Source organism: Crassostrea angulata, chromosome 1, assembly GCF_025612915.1.
Source record: "Crassostrea angulata isolate pt1a10 chromosome 1, ASM2561291v2, whole genome shotgun sequence".
Lineage (NCBI taxonomy): Eukaryota > Metazoa > Mollusca > Bivalvia > Ostreida > Ostreidae > Magallana > Magallana angulata.
In genome coordinates, this window is record NC_069111.1 from 38,006,687 (window position 1) to 38,026,974 (window position 20,288).

Here is a 20,288-nt window from a genome sequence, read left to right on the forward strand (position 1 = left end):
GCATAAGGTTGTGGATTTTAAAAATATAGATATATAGTCACTGCATGATACTCGATAACTTTTTTTTTCTTTGCAAAATGGAATGAAACTTGTCTGACCGGAATTAAACTTGTCTGACCGGAATTACAAATCAAACAAATTCTTTCATTTAATGAAATGTTTGACCATTAATGCGTACTGAAGTTTGGTGGTGGTGAAATTCTAAAATTTATCACCGCTTTTCTTTGTTTGTTTTGGGTAATGCTTTTAAAGTTTATTCTATGAGCAATTCATTTTACATCGCATGCAAGGGACATCAATTGACGTCATGGCCAAAGAAAGACAACTTAAAAACTGTACTTCGATTTCTTGTTCTGAGTTCACAAATATAATAGTTGCAAGTCTAGCTGTAGCTCCGGTCTAATAAAAATGCGGATGGACGACCTGAAAATTAAGTGCCCCTCATTGAAAAAATTGTGCATTTATTGCGCACAAAAAAGTGGTCGTCCCAGGTAGTCCATCCGATTTTTTCAGACCGGGTGCTAAAAAATATATAATTGGATTTTATAGAAATTCCAGGAAGTCTTTACAAGTTTGTTTAATAATGTGAAAATCATAATTAAATTGCCTTTATTATGCATGTACATGTAGTTCAATTCAAATAAAGCGCAAATAAAAAGTAGATTTTATTGATATTGCTCAATATTTCTTTAATGTTTTCGTAGGTTTCGTTGAAAAGTCGGATATATATGCGCGATACATGGATGTATAAATATTAATTCGTATATTTTTTTGGTTAAAAAAGTAAAAGTCAGACCGGTGGATATACCTAACCATTAATACAATCTTTCTAGCTTATAAAACGAAGGAAAATATCCATATCTGGCATTTATTTTGCGTGAATTTTTTTTTTTTTTATAAATCAGGGTGTTATAAATTTAGGCCAACAAATGAAGTATGCATATTAATAATTTGATTGTCATTTACATACAATATGCTAAAAACGTTTAAGCAGTTTAAATTGAGATATTAATTGGGGTTTCCATCCATTTACGGGAATTTTTCATTACTTCTGTTTTTATTTTTTAAACAGTTTTTTAACACTTTTGTTTGTTTGGTTTTTTTTATGGAGAATAATTTTAAATAATTACTGGGATATTTTGATATGCTAAATCCAACATTTTTAAAAAGTGACTAACATCACTGACGAAACGTGTAGCTTTTAAAGCGAAACAAAGCCTGGTGCCCCAAAGATGGGGGAAAATGTATGTCCCAATAGTTACAAAATGTAAGAATATGTACATGTATATATAATCAAAATAAAGCTCGATTGAACAACATACCGGTATATATGTCAGCCGCATTATGTCTGTAATGCATAAATATACATCGAATATTTCAAAATCCTTTGGATCTTTTATCGATGTATCTAAGGTTTTTGGAGCATGATATATTTGAACAAGAATGAATTACTCTCTGAGAATGAGAGAGAGAGAGAGAGAGAGAGAGAGAGAGAGAGAGAGAGAGAGAGAGAGAGAGAGAGTTTTTAAAAGACAGCGACTTGCCAGTGAATTGTCGACAAAATCGATAATCATGGAAATCATAAAGGATTCATTTAAATGTTTACCCACAAGTCATGTTATCGCTGAAGAAAATCAATTAAATTGTTTTCCTATAAAATACCTGTGTTCTTTCTATTGTTTTGTTTGCTTTTTTGCGCGAAATTCGATTTCAGACACAGTCCAATCAATGAACCTGATTTAATCACGTGACTGTATTCAATATGGAGGTCAAGAAATGATTTGAGAAAGTGGTGTGCACAGAGTGCAATTTGAGTGACATTTTTTCAGCAAATTGGTTTAGATACAGGTGAGTAAATGAACTCAGATTGTTGTGTATTGGTCATAAGTACCATTCATATCTAATTAATGTCTGCACGAAATCTCAAAGCGTAGTCTCGTATAAATTTGTGAATGAAAAGTTGTGTGAGGGGGATTGGTAATGGTGTAAATAGAGTCTTTATGGTAACGATACGATAATACGGTAGTCATGTGGGTAAAATTAATGTGTGAATTCTGACAGAGTAGTCCTTAAGTGTAGAAACTGTTCACACAACTGCCATTATTGCTCCTGTAACGGTTATGAAATTGGGTGAATATTTGTTGCAAGACAAAGCAAAGGAATGTTGTTTACACTACGGGTTGGTGTGTACGTAGCGAATTTTCTGTTTGGATACTGTCGGTTTGTCTAAGATTGGTTCGTTTGAATTAATATATATGTCCCTACAGGAATAGTGCGAGAAACTATCTGATAAACATGAATTTAACTCAAATGTTAATTGTGACCATTGTGGTACTTCATGAGGTTATCTCCCTTTTGCTTCACTCTTGAAATCAATTTAGGTGGGTTGGGATGAGAGCAGTGTTTGTGAGAAGATGGAATGTTTATTTTTCTTTTGTTGAATAAGACCAGTCAAAAAATATCATATTTTACACAAATCTGATCAGTTTATTAGAGAGTGAAGATTGACATTGATACTAAATAGGATAAATAAATATTGTATATCTGATTTATACTGATATGGATGAAGAATCTTATGGTAAACTTTTACATTTTTCTTAAAGACCCTGTAATGAATTTTCAAATTCTGTAATTTTTATATCATGGAATGACTTCCCTCTCAGTCTGTAAATAAGTTGATCATAAATTTAAAAATATTGAAAGATATTTTTTAAATATCAATCAAGTAAATTAATAGTTTACATTGTATCAACACACTGTTGTAATTTAATTAAAACTATAAGTTAAAAATTGAATTTAAAGAGTCACTTAATTAGCTCTATTTATTTTTTGGTTACCCATATCAATTTATGCTACAGCTTATGAACTGAAGATCTTTGTATATATATAGATTAGTTAGTTTAAGACACCTTGCAGAAATAATGAATGTTTACATTGTGTTTTAAAAAAAAAATCATAACATGTTAAAAAAAACAGGGTTAAAGCAAATGGAATTGATCATTAAAATCTGTGATTTCCCCCCCCCCCCCCCCCTTATTTCCACCAAAAAAAAAGGAAAATCACTGATCAATTATGGTACATTATTTTCTTTATGGAGAATTGGAGTTTGGTTGTATCTGATTTGTATAGAGCACATGCAGAAAGAGTAAGAGGCAGATTTACATATAACCAGTTAAAATGAAATGTTTGCAAAAAGATGTTTTTAAAAGAATCATATTATTATTCAAGCTCATGTAATAAAATAAAAATTTGTACTTAAGATACCTTTTCTCTAGAAAGTCTTGGTCTTTTTTTAAAGATCTGTTATTGCCTTTTGTACAGATTTTTTGTATCACCTCACCACATTGGCAGTATGAAAGTCACCCGAGCTTAACATAAAACCATTAAACAACATATTTTGAGTGCAGCAAATTTAATAAGAATTGTATCTGATATGTAATTCAGTCTCTTCACAACAACTGCAGAAAACTGTAAGCTGAGTGATTCACTGAAAGATATTCTAGGGCTGTCAAATGCAATTCATAATCATTGTGTAAGACTGAAAGTTTTTCTTCAGCATAACCTTGATTTTTTTTGGGGGGGGGGAATAGATTTTAAACCATACATTCCATTTCTTTGTGTACAAAGCATTGAAAATGACTGATTGAGGCAAGAGTTTTGTCCAAAGTTGAAACGTTTAAAAAACGTGAACAGAAATGATTGAGCAATATTAAATGTTGAAATTGTTGAATTGCACCTGCTTCAAATGACTTCATTTGAGCAAGCGTGTGTTTTGCACATCATGACAATAAGTTCTGTCTTATCCCTCCAAGATCTTAGCATGGCTACTAACATAATAGCACTATTTGACTTCTGAATGTTTGTTTAGGCCCAGCTTTTTATTTGGACCTTTAAATTTGATCAATCTGGCAGAGAACCAGAGGACTATTTACAAGCTTAAAAATCACTCCACGTGATAAGAACTCCCAATTCCAGAGCGGGACTCTGTAAGGGAAGCTAGGGATTTGTGATTTTCTTTTCTTCCAATACCGGGCTAATTATGTCTCACTTTTATGATAAATTTTCCATAATGTTTTGAAATTGATTTGAATGAGTGTACATAGATATTTAGTGTTTTCTTTTGTTCAGTCTTTTTAAATGATATTGAACAGTTTAAACACTTGAAGACTGTGATAAATAATAAACCTTAGCTTGATACCTTGTGTTCTTTATGGGTTTCTCTATCACCTACATGTACTCAGTAACAAGTTCATGTCATAGCAGCGAAAGTCCCTGAAGAGGGCTCGTTGGTCTTCACTCTCTTGGCCATTTTGAGACTATATTGATCCCATTAAACAGAAGAGCTCTATATAAAGATATAGGAAAATAATCCAATTTTGAAACTAATATATATTTTAATTTTTCGTTACAAAATAAATGTTTATGCCTTAAAACGTCATTTTTAAAGCAATATGAGCTGTATTTTTTAGAATTTTATTTTGCTGCAAAAACCTGCTAGTATGATAAGTCTGCATATAACTTAAACTTTTATGATAAATAAGGTTTGAAAAAGTCATTAATTTTTGTCAAAGGAAATATTTCTCTTCTAAGGAATATATAGCAAATCAATTTTTGTACAGGACGACAATAATTCAATTTTGCTCAAAATAAGGCTTCTTAACGGCTTATTCCACAAAAATATGGCAAACAGAATTTAAAAAACCATGATATTTTTGTCATTTTAGTAGAAAAGAACATTTTAGTAAAAAACAAAATCAACATAAAAAATGCAGCTCATATTGCTTTAAGAATTGAAGTGTGGTTAATTCGTTGACCACCTAGCCCCCCTCAAAGGCTACCTAAAGAGTTTTATAGTGACTGCTTGCTTGTTTGTTTACAACTGTACCTTGTTTTGTGCTTCTTTGTGATTTGAATCTACCTGAATGTAAAAAAGATCTTCATACAAATGGTTCGAACTCAAGTTTTATCAACTTGTCTTAAATGCATGTAAAGTCAAACAAAGTCAGTGTTCTTGTTGGTTAGTTTATTTGAGCTTGCTTGCTGGTTTGTTGATTAGGAGTCAGTCTCTTCTTTATTGTTCGGTTATTTAGATGTTATTGTACATTAAATTTTCTTGATTGTTCATAAATTTGATTTTTCAGTCAAGTAGGTTGTTTCTGATTAAGTATGACATACTTTTTTTATTATTATCAGGTATTTAGAAATAGCTTGTCTCCATCTTCATCACTGTGTTCTTTTTATAAATGTAACCATGCAAATATTCAATATAATTTACTTCTTCACTATTACTTTTTTCTGTTGTAAATGTTCTTAGCTTTGGCTACAAAACAATAATCTCCCTTGGATGACTCTTCTTTCTTTGACTTCAAGTCATTGACCTTTCAAAAATTTGTCATTACTGGGTTTCATTTTGAGGCTTTGAGCTTCCAAAATAGGTCAGATCCAAATAAAAAAAATAACTTAAATTGTCAGCCATCTTGTGAGTTGACAGGTTCAGAGATAAAGAAAGCCCGATATTTATATACATTTAACATGTTTAGGCAGCAACAGAGTCAAAGAGGGCCATGATATTTGGACATGAGTAGGCCGCTTCTAACTAAACAGTTTGACATTATATGGCAAGAATGAAGGGGCAAATTGTTCTGTGAAGGGGAAGAAGAAGCTTTTGTTCTGTAATTGGTTAGTAATTTTACAGCAGGAACATATTGTTCTTGGAAAAAGGGGAAGAGTGTTAACAATGAAACTACATGTTTAAATTTGAGGAGGAGGTTGGTTGAGTTGACTGCTGCCGTTGTGATGAGTGAAGCTCAGGGTCCCTGATAGTGCAGAGCAGCATGGAGCAGCATGAGATCACCCTATCACAGGGGCGGAGTCTGCCTCCTCGACATGTTGTTATCGTTATTCCCATTATTACGTTACAGCTTTTTTTTACATCTTACAGTGATACAATACACAAGCAAAAATTGCCCTAGTTGTTGAAAGTTTTTTTTATTGATGTTTCATCCAGTAAGCACATTGCAGGATAATGCAAAACAGACTACTTAGCATCAGCTAGGGAGATAGATGTAGGTATGGCTGACAAAGGGGGACAAGCACCTGTCTATGACCTACCGTATATACTCGCTTATAAGTCGGTATTTTGGGAGTAGAAATTTGAATGAAAAGTTGGGGTCCGACTTATAGGCATGACATACAATCAGATAATTTTTCCACTGAGTAAAACTTCGTTTTTGGGTGCCATTTTGCTTCCAATTTTTTACTAATTGCGATCCCTATACTTGACATGTTCATTTTTTAATTACTAAAAGATAAACACATTAATAAATACATTGAAAGTTTCAACTGTATTTCTTAAAAATATGAAAAAGTATTTTTTATTTAAACAGGCAATTATTTACGCCTGAGGTGATAATAGCTGTAGGTATGACTGTACTTAAAACTACACAAGCCAACAATGAGTTTAAGAGGCTAATTACCAACCCTAATCAGTCAGTAGGGGATAAAATCACTGTCATTTTATTTCCAGTAGCATTTAAAATAGTTTTTGAGCTATAATCAATTAAGTTGTATTGAGTGTTTAAAAAATATAATGGCGTCCAAAATCGTACGTTACAAACTTCAAGAAAGATAACTCTGTTTACAGAAAACTCTTAAAAAACATGGCGTCTAAAAGCGATCTAGTTGGATTACAATACAGCAATTTCTGTTTAATACTTAAAAATTAAACACCAGAATAATTGCTGGTCTGTTTTAAAAAATAAAGATCGTTTTATAATTATTCATAATTAATTACACCTGCATGAGGTGATAATAGCTATATTGGTGGCTGTAGGTGGCATGTCACCTAAAACAACACAAGCTAACACACCACTTTTAAAAGGGGCTATACCATCTTAATCAGTCAGTAGGGGATCAAAATCACTATCATTTTATTTTCAATAGTATTTAAAATATTTTTAAAGCTTTGACAAGTTTTCATTAGTGTATCAAAAAAAAAATGGCGTCCAAAATCGAAAGTTATTAATCCAGGATAGATGTCTTAACACCAACGCTTAAAATGCATTGCATCTACAAATGACAACAGAGGGGTCAAACACCAATATTTTTTAGCTAGAATATAGTAATGCTTGATAAAATGTGCTTATTTGATCGACAATCTGTAGACTGATTATCCAAAAAAAATTACCTGACTTATAAGGGTCAATGGCAAAATCTTGTAAATGAACCCGAAAAATGGCAACCGACTTATAGGCGAACAATACTTATAGGCGAGTATATACGGTATTTGATACTTTTGTAACTGAACTTAATGAGTAATAGCACACCTGGAGGATTCTTATTCCTGATGAGAAGTGTTTTATCCTTTAAAGGTTATGATGGGTTTCTTGAATCAAAAAGGGGGGGGGGGGACTCAGGTGACATTAAAGTACACGTGGGAAGTTTAAAAATAAAATTTTGGGATAAAATCTAGAGAATTGTTTAGCAGCTGATAATCTGTATTAAACCATTTAGTTAGGAAATGTAGTCTTAATATACATATCATTTTTACTTTTTTAGTCTATGAATGAATTTCATTTATGAAATGGTGCAGTTTTTCCAGCAACAAGTGATTTTGTTGTGTGTTTTCTTTTAAATGATTGTATTTTATTTGAATTTAATTGAAAGTCTCAGTGAACCTCCTGTGCAACAAGTTTATTGTGTGTGTTTTTATTTTCTCAGTTCAATAAACTTGACAGTTAGAAGACATTACAGGAACTTTATGAATCGTCTTAACAAAGAGCAGGATGTGTGACAGTTTCATACAAAGTCAAATGGCCCAAGAAATCTCAAAATATATGAAGATCTGACTGAAAACTAGTTGATTTGCATTGCAAATTATGATATTAAATTCATTAACAATGTTTTGCCCTTCCACTTGTAACTGAAGGTGATGGTACGGACCACTATTTCAATCCTTTCCAAGAAGTACGATATCAATGGTCCTCTGCTATATGTATGTAAGCTCACTAAGTTGTGTACTTTGTATGACATGCTACATTTAACTACATGTAGCTTTGCCTGTGTAATCCTTTCCCTCACAGTAAACACAGCACCTGCTGGGAATTCTTTCATGTCACCACCTGGGTAACTCATTTGTAAACATGATTAAGTACTATTGAATTTACAGAAATAACAGATGCTCTTAGTTTTGTTAGAATACCCACCAACAGTAGTACATCATGTAAATATATGTTTACCTTATTTGCTTAGGTTCAGTATGTAGTTCTTGATCCCCTTGTTCCCCAATTTGGATGCAGGACTAAAAAAGATCTTTTTACATTATCACTTCGTCAGGGATTATTTTTGGAGGAGGGGGGGGGGGGGGGGGGGCGCTGAAGGATTTTGTCCCTTTAGTTCTTTATCTTTCTATTTGACAACTGAATACAGGTCATGAGATGAAAATTGATATTTGTGTACAAAAAGCTCTGACTGGCATGCATCATCAAAAGTTGTGTGTATATTTCATTACAGGTACTAACAATTAAAACATAGACTGTTGTTCTTGGCCTAATACTGTATTTCCACAATTATTTGTTCCACACATTCTGTAAAAATCATTCTATGAGGTTTGGAATAAATTAATTGATATAAAAGGAATTTAGGTGGCTTTGTGAGAGGGCGGGTGGAGAAAGATTTTTTAAAAATCCTTTGGGATGGTGGGAGGGGGTTTGAAGATTAAATTCACCATTCAAGCAAGTTTCCTACGTATAAAAATAAATTGCTGTGCACAGAAGGTGAATGTGGGGCTGCTTGGACAAGTTGTTGATTTTTCTAGTGTCAGAAATATAGATACTCTTGTGAAGATCAATATCTAGCTATCTCTTGTTCTTGTGACCCATGATAACAGGATATTGAGACATTCTTCTGACCTGGGTATCTCTTTATTGACATACTTTAAGTGTTTATCACTGAATAAAGTAATGCCAAATCTATTTTACTTAGGTAAAAATTGCCTGGGCTGCTTTAGGAAATAGGATTTAACAAGAAAAATGTGTTGAAATAGCTTCAGGGGTTTTTGTGACTACAGTGGTTCCAAAGTGCATCCCAATAAGGTACATATTAATTGCACTTTTAAAGTTGTAAATAACAGCGACAAATCATTGTGCAAGGTTTTCTTTGCTGTTGTAATTGTGACGTTGGAAAGTTTTGCATACATAAAGGTTAGTAAGGGTTCAATTTGATATGTTCAAGACTTGAAATTTAAGTTATGGTACCCATGATTTCTAGCTAGATCTGGGCTCATCTGAAGTGATTTATTGTTACGCCATGATGGTCTGTTGAAGGTGCTTTAACACAAATATGTTTGATAATCCAATAAAACGGCTTTGATCAGTTATCACAACTTTGTAGTGTCTGCACACACAAAACGCACACTGTTTAAACAAGTCAAGCACACCCACAAACCAATGTCTGTCTTTTATACAGAGTGGGGAAAAAAAGAGAGAGGGAAAGAGTAAGAGAGCCTTATAGAAAGTGGAGTTTAATTGCTGAAATTCTTTCGCAAGTTACGGGTGACAGAGCAAGGTTGATGTTGTGTCTGAGAATTTTTTTCTCTTTATCTTTTTGTTATGTTTGCACAGCTAACAGGACAGGTAACTTCATATACTTGATCAAGCATCCCTAAAAAAAAAAAAGTCATGAACATTTCCCAGAACACATTGTAAAATTTCTCTGAAGTTAAAAATTGATAATTATAGTGTTTATAAAAAGAATGCTTGTAAATTTAATTAATTTTCAATAATATGATGTTTAATTGGTTACTCATGGCAATACATCAACTGCTGTGAATTTGAACAATAGTTACGTTTATAAATTTTAAGCTTAATTTTTATGAACACATGGAGAGAAAATCTGATTTAATCAAATGCAATTGGGATGTCACTCCATCTTCTCCGTGTAAGACGCAAGTGTAGGGACCAGACAGTCTATGGGGGTCCATGGAGTCATTTGTTTCCTACTTTGTCCTTTGGGAAGCCATATTTCAGGAATTCCAAAGAAAGCAAGACATTCAAGTCTTTGATTTGTCACTAGCTGATGCTTGACATTCAAGACTTGGGCAAAAAAAAAATTCCACGAAGATCGAGGCTTGCAGCTTTTGTTGGGCTAATCAATGCGACGTTGAGGCCAAAAACAAAACAACAAATCCAGAGTAGAACAACGTAGTACAGGTTTATAATCAATGTATGGGATGGAGAAAAAGTTTCACCCGGGATGAAAGTGTCAGGAGAGAGATGGATAGGAGACATCAGAAGACACTGCAACTGCAGTTAAAAAAAACTGTCAGAACATTCACAATGGATGCTCTGATCTCAACAAAAATCAAAGTTGTTACTGATTTAGCAGATTGATTTTTGTGTGCGTTGCATGTATATGTAGACATACCAGTCTGGCTTTGTGGACATTGAAAAATTGATCTTCTCTATCAAAAGAATTTTTGTCTTTCAAATAGTCCCTGATCAACTTGAATGCTGTGATGAAGTTTTAGGGTATTCTTGATTTTTTTAATTCTATCTGAAACATTGAACAAGTCAAGCTTTATTTTATGAAGACTTAGGTCCATGTATTGAGATGATGATGAAACTGATAAAACATGATTTTAATGCTTTTGACTACAGTTCATTGTATGGGACACCTCGTAATTATTCTGTGAACAGGCCTAGATTCCAAATGCTCCAAAATTATGATTTATCTAGTAGTCATGGGCCAAAATAGCGACAAGAGATTAATATTTTTTAGTTTATCATTAAAAGCAAAATTAACCTCTTTTCTTCGTGTTATAGCAATAATAAGGATAGTGATTGGTGCAGAAATTGCTGACCTTATTTTCAAATGATGTCCTACATTTCTATTGACCTTCACTATACTTGCATCAATCTGACTTCACAGCTAACCATATGCATTATTTGCTGTAATTTTTGGGTGTATTTACATGTTACTTCAATGTTAAACATCAGTAATGAAATTTTTATTTTTACTCAAAATGGTAACAAAAATCAAAACAATCGGTAATCTGCAAACGTGTTAAATTTTCTTTACTATTCCTTTTTATTTAATATAGGCCAATTCTGGATTGTGACATAGATAATAGTTAAAATCTCTTTTGATTCCCAGAGTTCCAGTGTTTTATTTTTTGACTGCAGACATTTTTACAGAAATTAACGTTGTGAAATCTATACACATTATTTTTTTGTCCAGATCTTTTTCCGTCGCAGTCTTCCTTAACAAGTTTGATGACGACCTCATAAAATCAGTATGCATTTCACCTGTCCGATTGCGAGTGTTTAGTAATTTGTCATCCAATTTGAAGCGTATACTTGTATATAATTAGCTAACACATATAAATGATAACATTGGGAAGCCAAAGAACAGCCAACAAAGGTATATTACTTATGCTATTTTTATTTTCCCCTGATTTTTATTATTGTGCTTATGAGTAAAAATCCTAATATATGAGGAAAGGAAATGAAAAAAAAAAAACAATGATAGCAGTTAAGAATAAATGAGACGTGAAAGAATAGGCACTTTCTTGTACTTTGACATTTTTCCGTTTCAAGTCTGGCATTTATATGAATATTTTGACCGGGGAGAATACGTGTTCCTGTTCAGTGTTTTGAGTCGATCGAAATCTCTGGTTTAACAAGTATGCACTCTTCACAATGCCTCTCTACATGCCTATGTACTTTTGGAGGAACTTAAAGATTTTCAGCATGACTTTATTACAGCCTGATGCCATGTCAGTAACTGAATACAATAATATCAATACTCGCTAGGAGACTAAGTGTAACTTCGTGATCATGTCTTTATCTCAATTTTTTACTTTCAGAGGCATTATTTACAAATATATGATATATCTGAAGCACCTGTTTTCAGATTTCAAACATGTTATGATATTATGTGTAGCCATGGCCTATTTAATGGTCATAGACACCTTGCTATTTATCACACGGATGTGGGCCATGAGTGATCTTTCACTGTGACTCTTGGGGATAAGCTAATTATGAAGCTGTCCAATGAAACCATGAGGATCATGGGTCCAGTGTTTGTGGTTTTAGCTGAGTGAGGGCCTTTACACACTTGTTTAGAACACTGAAGTCTTTATTTTGATAACATTTGAAGCCTTCATGGCCAGTCAGTGTGAGCAAAAGCCAAAGTGTTTTGAGCTAACACCCCCCCCCCCCCCCCCCCACCCCCATTAGACAGTATGGGAAATAATAAACTCTAAGGGGAATCAAACATTGGATGGTTAGGGACTGTCTCATAACTTGTCAGTAGGAGATTGGTATTTGTCCTGTGCAAGCCCTCAAACTCCTTTTAGTTTCAGAATTTACAAAAAGGGATAATTTACCGTACATTTTAGTCTCTGAAACTTTTGGTTTACATGGATTTGTGACTTCTTACTTTTAAATAACTTATGACTACTAAATGTAGTATATATATCATTATATATAGTAATACAATGCACATAGATGTAGAAAATGCAAAATGGGAGATAGTATTGTTTCAAGAAAAACGATAACTCCTGACAGGTACTAAGGTACAGCATCAAGGTTATCAGATGCAAGATGTATAGTTGAAAAGTAAAATTGATGATCTATTGGAAAGAAAACACAGGTGTGAGCTCCTTTGGACCTTGAAAATGTTATTGTTTTGACCTATGTGAAACATCAACTTACTGCAATCATACACTTGTTTTGCCACACGTCTAATCAGGAAATTCTAAATTTGAATGTGTTGTAAATATTGGAAGTTTAAGTTTTTTCTCTGTTTTTGGAGTGCAGTATTTAATTTTGCTTTGATGGTACACGCTTGTGACTAGAAGTGCTTAGTGGTGCCATGCAAGTGAATGTGTATGTTATGGATTATAGCAAGTGATTGGTTTGTTTTAATTGTCTTACTTTTGCAATGAAGATAAATGTTCATGTAAATGTGTACAGGTACTTTAAGTTTCAGTGCTTCATATCTTCTTAAATCTGTCTTTAGCCTTTTAGAAAGAGTTCACTGAATTTTGATTTTGTACTTGATACATATGCTTATCATTGTTACGAGAGGCTTTTTCAATAAAATGCACCTATTCAGCTGATATTTTGAGAGGGAGGAAAAACAATATTGATGGATGGCATAAAGTGAATAAACATTAATCAATTAATACTGACTAAGCTTCATGGTCAGTATATGTATTACACGTAATTAATCTAAGCAGGAGATATGAGCACCAAAAGGCCAACTGAAGAGTTGATCAAAGTCGCAGATATTCATGAAGTCTCGTTTTGCACATCAAAAATCTACAATAACCTACTTGAGTATCATATTGATTCTGCAGTCTATGATCTTTCACGCTGACGACCGTGTTGTCAATATTGTACAAGCAGTGACATGCCGCTCAATATTCACCGAACTCTGTTACATATTGTACAAGTGTTTTGTTGGGTTTTTTCAATTTTTCAGTCAGAAAAATTTCTCTCTTATCAAGTCGTGTATGATCTGTGGCGTTTTTAGGATGTGTGGCATACCATGTGCAGGAGAGAAGAGTTTGTGGAGAGAGGGAGTCTTACATTCTAAGAACACGGCACATTAAATGTTGGCTTCTGTACAAGCATTGCCACATTGCCGCATTGTGTAACAATTTCTCTTCTTCAAGGTCTCCTTGGTACCAGTGGTTCAGCTTAACTCTGTTGAAATGTTTTGTCAGATTCTGATAATGTTTATATATACAGTGAGATATATATATTTTGCTGTGCCTTATTACCATTAACTCTGTTCATTCACCGGCCTCCCTCCTTCTTTTTTTTTTTCTGCTTTTGTTTATGAGGGGTTTGTTTAACTTGTTGTGCAGAAAAACAGCAGACAGTGTTATCACTGGGTAATGATAATTAATTACAAGCCTAACAGACACTAGAGAGTGTGGGTTGGTTTTCTTTAATTTGAAAAAAAAATTAAACAGGGAGGAATTACAAAACACAATAATGTGAAGAGTCTAGCAGGGTTTTTTTTTTGGTTGGGTTTTTTTTTTTGTGTGTGTATAGTAAACTTTCTGCAGAGCTGTTAAATAAGATGATAACTGGATCTTGAGTATGTGTAGAAATCAATGGGAAGACCGAGGTAATCACATCTTAAAACAAAGGGAGATAACTGGGATTTTCCTATCATGGATATGTGTATTAAAATTTTTATGATAAAGCAGCTTTGCATGAATTGTCAAATGGAACATTGGGAAATTTACAAATCTGCTTGATTCAAAGAATCATAAATAAATAATCAACGTTAAATGAATAGAATATGGTAGTCTAACTTAGAAAACGTGATTTGTGTTCTTTGTATGATCTTCAGTATCAATAAGCAGGCCTAGGACATTAAAAGGACAATTAATTAATAAATCAATGCACAGGAATTAGAGATGTGCCACAGATGTTTGTAGGGATGGAGACCTAAATCTGCATTTTACGAGTCACTTCCTATAGTACAGTTTTTTTAAAAACATTATTGATGTAATTTATGATTATGGTAATTAGTGATTATGGTGAACAGATCAGATAAGTTTAGAGATATGGCAAAGAATCATGTTCTTATAAATGAAATGCACTTTGAAGCTGCATTTATCAAGATGTTAACTTCCTTTTAAATGTAATATAGATTATGGTAATCGAATTAAGTGTGAATAGGATCTTTAAATTGAACTCAACATTTATTGTTTTATACTTGTAATTATTACAATATTGTATGAATAGATCTTCTCTTGTCATTCGAAAGTTTTTGCATATGTACTTCTGTGTTTGTTAACAACAAAGATCCTTGACATAATTAATTGTCTTGCCTGTCATCCTGTCTGTCTGTCTTCAAAAACTTAAACTCTTGAACCTAGGTAGGTATTCTGTACAAATTTGGGCGCTTTTTCCCAACTAGTAATGCACTCTCCCATGTGGGTCTCTAAGACCATATGTTCATCTGTTTGTCCATAAAATAAATATTATCTATAAAAGAGGTGCTGATCTGGATTGCACAAGATATGTAGATATTAACCTTATTTGTAATTAGCTTTGAATGAAAATATAATGAATTGATAATATATAACATTTCTTTGTCCACATAAATAGTACTTTATGTCTTGGAACTTTTGTTTATATTACTGCTTTGCCATGTTCAGGGGCATTTGTATTTCTTTTAATTTATTTTGAATTAATCTTTCTGCTTCAATAATTAACCTCAGTTATCTCAGAATTGAGCCCAGTGTCTGTAGATACATTCTGTAAGCATGAATAATGCACATATTCTGAATGTTGTGCAGTCTAGAATTTAGGAAGTGATTCAGTAGCATTAGCCTGTTCCTACACACTTGATCATCACCATGAATCAGAGTCCAACCAATTCAGTGTCGTAACAGTCCATCCTTAGTCAAACTAAATGGTACTGCATGACTGGTACAGTTTCAGTCCATCCTTTAATTGTGACACGTAGATATATGAATATAACTAGGATGATGGCGATATGACGATGGGCGTGTAGTCAATCTGTGTGTATTGTGAGAGTGTGTAGGTTTACATCACAGTTACCTGGGCAGATGATGATGGTTCATTGTCCTCGCCTGATTAACTTATGGCCCAAGTCTGGCTTTATAAGGTTTTTATCTACCACTTCACAAAATGGGCAACCCTGACCTGAATGGTTGTCTACTTAATTCCCCTAATTATTCTGGATTAGTGTAATAGGCATAGAGTTCATTCCCTGTTTCTTTGTCTTGCAGAATGAGTGAATGTTATACCGTGGCTGTGGACTTAGTGCTTTTAAAATTAGAAATTTTCATATTAAATGCATATAATTAGGTAAATTTTGAAATACGGAGGGTTTAAATTGGAAATTAATTCAGAGAAAACATGTTATTTAGTTAGAACTGTTGAAATATGGGTCGTACTAGCTGTTTCCCCGTGTTCACATTTATAATTAGCCCGCTTTTAAAAGAAATATATTTATCTATCATTATGATTGATGGGCAGGCGTGAAAGTACATGTAGAAGTGTGCATCGAAGATTTTTAGCACTATTGTACACACTTGTATGAAATGTACTATACGCTATGCGTTGTCAATTTCAGGTTCTCATGACAACTATAAAAAGCTTCATAAAATTTGAAATGCTTAAGCTATGAGTCAATTTACATATTTCTTGCTACCTGTGATTCTCTGGTTTTGACAAAAGCCTTGCAGCTTCTGGGCCGGTACATTTAAACAAGTGAGAATTGACCTGCACTCACAAGGTTAGGCCAGGTCAAGGAAATGACATGCAGGACACTTTCTCTGTTGCAGAGATGTGCAACAAGATAACATATATTCGCAACGTGAAGGATTAAGTCCTGCATTTAAACCAGCACTTCAATGATGGTGTTTTTATTTGAAGGTCTAGATTTACCTGTGAAAGATATTTCTTTTTATCAGCCAGCGTTTAAGAAGGTCACCTTACAGAAGATGAATCAGAGAGGAGCTCTATCTCCCCTCCCCAAAGTGAACAAAACTTCCCCCCAACACTCTACCAGCTCCGATTTCATTTTCACACTTGATGAACTTTTTAAAAAATCTGTGTGTGAAATGTGTGTATGTGTTGTCTTAAGATCATAACAATGAAGGCTGCCAGATTATTAGGTCATAATGCAAATTTCTGTGTCTTTCCATATCATTAATCAGTGCGAAGTTCAATTTCTCTCTGTAGATATATAAGTTAGCTTTTTATAGTGGATAAGGTCGGGAGGTCATCAGGGAACTCTCAGGTAGTTTAAATGTTCAAGCTACAATTAAAGGAATGTAGTCCGATTATATTGTGTACCGCATGTTAGTGATAAAGAGATTTCAGTTGGAAGGTCACACATGAATTTATCAAACTGGAAAGGTATCATTTAGCCGAGTGTCTATCACCCAGCACCAAGGGAGGCTACTCTCTCAGATTCAGGTCAGTTTACAGAGAAAAAGATGATTTCATTGATAAATAGTGTTTATGACAAATCTAACAGTGATACATGTTATATGCCAGTGGGGCACGGCATGGGTTGTGTTTTAACTGAAGTGCCTCAATAAACACATTGCTTGTTTGATGTTTACGTTTTGGAGTGCGTCTCAAGATAAAGGACTTTTACTCTTTCTTTTTTTTTTTTGAGTGACACTTAGTTAATGCTCAGGCCCTCTTTTGGAGCCAGGCTGTTGATATGTTGATATAAATGTTTTAGAGAAAGAGAGAGAGTTAGGGAGAGAAAGAGATTATGGTTAAACATTTTTCAACTATTAATAGATACATAACTCCATGCAGTCGCACTGGTAGTAGATGTATGAAAAGTAACAGCTGTGTTGTCTTTGTACAGTGTATTTCTGTTATTGCAACCAGTTTATTGGCCTCTGACTGGTCAGACATAACAGTACTTCAGCTACCCACCTGAAACTGTAAATACTTACACCATAGATACAACATTTTTTAGGAGAAAAATAAATGTTTTGTACAACAGGCAATATTTTTTAGTAGATAATGACTGTTGTTGCTTGCATGTTTATCACTTGCCATTATGATCAATGTAGAAACATTGTCTTTTGTACTCCTGCAGTTTGGGGATTGATTACTGTATAAAGTGTGTTTGTCTTACCCAGTATTACATGTACCCAAAAGGAGTAAAGTATAGTAAAACTCCGTACGAACATCAGATATAGCAAAGTTTTGTGGAGTTACTTACTGGCTAAATTCTGTACAAATCCTTGCAAAATTTCATGATTATAACGAATTCACATATTATTTTAATAACTTTAAAAAACAGATAAAGCAAACTGATTTTGAATGAAATTTTAAACTTTTATAATGAATATCTCTATAGTTGAAAAGCTTAGCACTACCGTTTGATAGTATAAATGAATTTATTTCCACATAAATTTTTTAATTAACTATCAGATTAATATAGGTTTCAAAAGAATTTATTTTCATTCCAGGCCTTTTAAATTAGCAAAGATCGAAGTCTGGTGGAAAAAAACATGAACATGTTTATAGCGATTTCACTTTACTTATTATTACAAATTCGTTATTATGAATTAAGGATATACCTAAGTAAATCCATTGGATATATTCGCTATAACTGAGTAGTCTTATTTAGAGGTTAAAAAGAACTCTTTTTTTCATCATTTCAGATATAATGTAATATTGATTGAGAGAGGAAACATCCAACATGGTGAAGTAAAATTGTTACAAGATGTCAGGTAAATCAAGGCTTTTTACCTTTTTGTAACACAACATGTTTACATGCATATAATGACTAGTAAGTTCTCACAATAAACCAAATTTTAATCGTGACTATTTTAATTCACAATTTACCGTAGGTAAACTGTTTTACAAAGACTATTTTTCTCGATCGAGTCTTATTCACACCCATGTTGTTATTTTTCACCAATAATGCAAGATCTGGTTTGTGGTGAGAAATAATTGTGACAGTGAGGCTCTCGTAAACATTGCAAATTTGGTCGTACAAGAATTAAAGTTGGTTTACTGTAAATTTTGTACCAAAGCAGTCCGAATATGTCCAACTTCTTTTAAAAACATTATTAAATAGGAAATGCTTTGCATGTAGATGCTTACATGTATGCTTTCTCTCTGCATTTCATATGTCTTGACTTCATATAATATTATGTATCTACGTATATTTCAGGTGGTATGAAACCAAATACAGGATGTCGATATATACAGAGGACATTCTTCTGGTGAGTGGAAGATGGGAGTCTGTTGTATCAAGTGCTAAACTGAAAGGAAAATTATTTTTTACAATTTTTTCCTGAGGGTTGCAGCAATAGTCATATGCTCATACAAAAGACTAGCTATAGGGTGAAGTATTTCATGGGGGACCATACAAATAATTGGTGGGTTTCTTAGATATCCCTTTAGCACAAATTTACATCGCCATAGATTTTACTTTGATATGATAAATGTACTTTGAAAGAAATTTTTTCACAAATGAAAATAGTGCACCAATCTTGAATTATGGTTATACCCTTAAATTCCATGGTATTCATGTACTGGTAGTTACATTGGTGTTAAAAATGCTTTGCCAATGTACTATAGACTTGGAATACAGCATTACATATTATAATTTCACCATGTTTGTGATATACTGTACAAGCGATTCTGAATATTGTGTTAGTTTATTTTAGAAATGATGAAACTTAGATTGTGTGTTCTTTAAACTTAGAGTTGAAGTTCCATAGCAATATTAATTGATAAGGACCATGGTTATACAGCACGTTTTCTCAAATCAAAACGAAGTAAACAAATATGAGAATTTCATTACATACAAGAAATTCTTTTTTTAAAATTTATATGTATGTTTTATATAAGGAATAAGGAATCATTCTTTGAGTATTATGAGGTGATAATTTTGGTCGGGGCGTGATCAAATCCAATAAAGCCCGAAGGGCTTTATGATAGATTTGATCATGCCCCGACCGAAATTATCACCTCATAATATTCAAAGAATGATTCCTTATTACTTATATTTATATAATTTTTAGCCATCGTACGATTAAATATTTAAATATAAATAAGCAAACCCCGCTGGCGCCTCATTTTGGCGTCATTTGTATTATGGGTTATATAGTACAAAATCGATACGTAGTGTTATCACAGACAAAGACACTGGAAAATGTAAATATAATTAAAAAAATGATTCTCCGATAAAATAGATCCACCGTTAAAGGTTTATATTTACATTTTCCAGTGTCTTTGCCTGTGATAACACTACGTATCGATTTTGTACAATATAACTCATAACTTCAAATGACCCCAAATTGAGGCGCCAGGGGGGTTTGCTTATTTATATTTGAATATTTAATTGTATGATGGCTTAAAATTATATAAATATAAGTGATAAGAAATCATTTTTTGAATATTATGATGTTATAATTTCGGTCGGGGCGTGATCAAATCTATCATAAAGCCGGAATTTGATCACGCCCCGACCAAAATTATCACCTCATAATACTCAAAGAATGATTCCTTATTCCTTAAATAACCCATGCAAATAGAGAAATTTTAGACAAACAAACACTTACAGTTCATTTATAATTACTATATTAGACAACAATCAGCATAATAACAATGACACGATAAAATCATAAAAGTAATTAATTCTGAGTGTTAATTGGCTTTGTTAGTGGTTAGGGGAAAATATTTGTAAAAATTTCTGCCTTTCTTATAAATTCATTCATTAGGTCAGAATTATAATGACTATGTAATATTGAG

At 33.1% G+C, this 20,288-nt stretch overlaps 1 protein-coding gene across 3 annotated transcripts in view; it reads left to right on the forward strand.

Annotated features, from left to right (window-relative positions):
* The first annotated feature begins 1,746 nt into the window (after positions 1-1,746).
* Positions 1,747-20,288, forward strand: part of LOC128173962 (B-cell CLL/lymphoma 9 protein-like) — a 32,442-nt gene continuing 13,900 nt past the window's right edge. The window contains exons 1-3 of one of the 3 annotated variants that reach the window (XM_052839620.1): positions 1,747-1,848; positions 18,188-18,256; positions 18,703-18,754. The gene's annotated coding sequence lies outside the window, so the exon portion shown is untranslated. Of the gene's footprint in view, positions 1,849-8,822; positions 9,093-16,122; positions 16,974-18,187; positions 18,257-18,702; positions 18,755-20,288 lie in introns of those variants that run through there. The other 2 variants (XM_052839627.1, XM_052839624.1) reach the window with 2 other exon arrangements.